The 3,091-nt window shown below is 41.4% G+C and overlaps 1 non-coding gene across 1 annotated transcript; it reads right to left on the bottom strand.

The window, feature by feature from the left end:
* Positions 1-926: 926 nt before the first annotated feature.
* On the bottom strand, positions 927-1,114 carry LOC131993026 (U2 spliceosomal RNA). Its single transcript, XR_009396275.1, has one exon. It is a non-coding gene; the product is annotated as a U2 spliceosomal RNA (small nuclear RNA).
* Between the last annotated feature and the right edge of the window lie 1,977 nt (positions 1,115-3,091).

A 3,091-nucleotide genomic window follows, 5' to 3' on the forward strand; every position in this document is an offset into this window, starting at 1 on the left:
GTTCAATTTTCTGAGGTCAGTAACATACATTTTGTTTTGTTTTTTTGCTAGCCAAAACTAACATCCCAGTTAATGCTCCAGTTTATGCTAACATGAATTAGCAGCAGCTTCTCTCAATCAGGTTGAGGTGTAGAGAGGCTGTAGTCAGTGATCAGATCCTTCTCCTCCTCCACAGTCCAGATATGGGCTGTGTCCCAAAGTCAAGGAAGGATGCTCAAACGGCTGGATTTGAAGGACACTACGTCATCGACATCCGCCGAAGGACTGTCCCAATGTCGAGGATGCTCCGGAGGACAGAGTCCTTCTTTTGCCCAAATTCCGAGGATGCATGTGTGTATCCTCCGTGCGCTCCGACTACCCATAAAGCATTGCGCACACCGGTCTACCGGGAGATTTAAAAATGGCGAGCGTAGAAACAGCGACGCCGACGGTGCAATATGCATTTAAATATGTAGATATTTTCAGTTTACACTGAATGTTATCACATAACTTACAAAACGTGTGTTCAAAGTCAAGCAAAAACATAAACATAAACAAATGCCAGAATATTAAGCTTAAAGATAATAAACGTCATCATTAACATTGCCGGTTTAGTTAATTAATGCCGTCTCAGTCGCTAAAGTTATTGTTTATTCATTTATATGTGTCCGATGATGATGTAGTATGTGCAACTGTGCCATTCAGAAAGTTATACATTTCTTTATTGTGTTTACAGGGACCGAAAGTCCGCCATTATCCGTTATTGTTTTTTATAAATAACTGTTATTGTACTGTACTGTAAAATAAAAAATAAAAAATCACAGAACATATTTCCATGATGAATTATGCGCCGCTGCATTCATGGCACTAAGTAGCGGCCGAATTCAGCCAGGATCAGTTAAATATTCAGGTTTAATCCACTTTATGGTTTTTACTTGATAAATTGTGGAGATTCAACCTTAAAGCATCTTCTTCCATTTTCACAAATATGTGTCAGAGTGCTGATGCCAGAGACACACTCATGTCGTGAACTGATTTTGAAATTGCGGCGCTGAATTTATTTTTTTATTTTTTTATTAAACTGATAAGAACAGATACTACACTTGATCTTAGCCAAAGTGCCGAGAGCAGCACTGAAGTTAAGCAGGACGACCAATTACGCAATGACGCACAGCTGCACACTCCGAAGGCTGTCCCATTTGTGCATTACACCAGTCAAAGGAAGGACTCTTGCCTTGCCTTCGGAGGACCCGACTCTGAAGGAAGGATCCTACCAAGGAAGGATCCTTGACATTGGGACACAGCCATGGTCTGCTCCCCGTATCTGATGTGTGAGATTCCACCGACTGCAGATCCGCTGCGTAATGAGTCCGACAACGCAGGGCCATCCGACAGCCCTCGCAACACTTGCGCAGAGCTTCTATTTTTGTCGGACGACGGAGCACGATGCATAAATTCAGCACAGAGCAGATCGTTCGGGACAGGAAGTCTTGCACAGACACAAAATAAAACACCGGTATATTTTCAAAATAAAATACCTCGGGTTCGCTAACGAGGTCGGCCAGCTCGTTAACAAGCCGGCTGACCTCGTTAGCGCTCGTTAAGACGGAGTCGCTGGATTTGTCTCCAGTCATTAACGAGGAGATGTTGATTATCTTCCAGTTATATCAATTGATTAGGCGTGAATTCGCGAGATCTCGTGCGTCCTCGGGACTCTGCTGTCCGCAACAGTTCCGACAGAGACGGATCCGGTGGGTGTTGACGGACTGCGTAGATACGCAGCCGTTGCGGACGGACCCCTGTCGGAGTCGTTACGCATCCAGTGGAATCCCAGCGTGAAACAAGATGGAGACGCAAGATGGCAACGATTATACGCTATACTCGAGGCTTCCAACGGGCCACAAACCAATGGGTGACGTCACGGGGACTACGTCCATTATTTATATATAGTCTATGATGCAATTCCATTCACTGTGAACGTAACCCGACCCAGTTACAGGACCTGAAGCAGATTGTGGCTCCTGATCAGATGGTGAAGAAGATGTTTTTCTCTGCAGGCTAATGCTGAGGTAAAGATACTTTCATTCTAGAATAATGTGATATTTTCCATTGAGGCTGGCCGTCTCGCTGCCGGTCACAGCACGTCAGTAATAATGGATCAACACATTATTGAGGCCCCGGAGCCTCAACAGGAGTTCCTTCTCAACATTTCCTTCAATGTCTTTACATTACATTCTGGTCTCACTCTCTAGTTTCAAGTGTTCTTCTTCAAGACCTGATGTTTCTGTGTAAATAATGGCCCCATTTAGAAGAAAACAGATGATAAAACAGGGTATGGTTTGATTGAGAGGTGGCAAAATGTAAAAAAAAAAGAAGACAAAATTACCCCCAAAAAAGTCTTATAAGAGCAACAAAAAAGGACACAAAATTACCCAGAAAATACGCCAAAAAAAAGATACAAATTGACAAAAAGAAGATGTATAAAAATACATAAAATTACCAAAAAAACAACAAAGAATGATTATAAAATGATCATAAAAGAGCAACAAAGGATACAAAAATGACCAAGTAACATACTTTTAGTTTAACATTTCTTTACATTTTTCAGCACCAACTTTTCGACCCATAAGGAATTAAACTGTGAGGATACTTCAGCCCTCTGCGAATCTTTGTTGTTTTTTTTGGTCGCTTACATTTCTACTCTGTGAAAGAAACCAGACTAAACACAAATGTATCAGTTTCGCTCTGATTGGGACGAACCAAATGAATTAAACTTGGACCGATCAGATAACACAGATTCCAAAATAGTTGGGACTCCTGCTTTCTGATTTATTTATTTGACAGCATGGTTGGGTCATCTGAATCCAAACGAAAGAAAATGGTGGAAAAAGATCAAATATGTCTCACTTTTGGCCACACCTCTTGACAACAAGATGTTATTATATAACTGCTCTGCTGTTTGAAGCAGTAAAGGTAGTTGAATGTTTCCACAGACGTGTGTTTGTGATTTAACTTGAATTAATTTCACATTTGCCAGTTTATTTATTCTGCTGAACATAATCCTTTAATTCAGATCAGATGTGTTTGATTGAGCAGAGCTGCAGGTATCTGT

Source organism: Centropristis striata, chromosome 19 (genome assembly GCF_030273125.1).
Source record: "Centropristis striata isolate RG_2023a ecotype Rhode Island chromosome 19, C.striata_1.0, whole genome shotgun sequence".
Taxonomy (NCBI): domain Eukaryota; kingdom Metazoa; phylum Chordata; class Actinopteri; order Perciformes; family Serranidae; genus Centropristis; species Centropristis striata.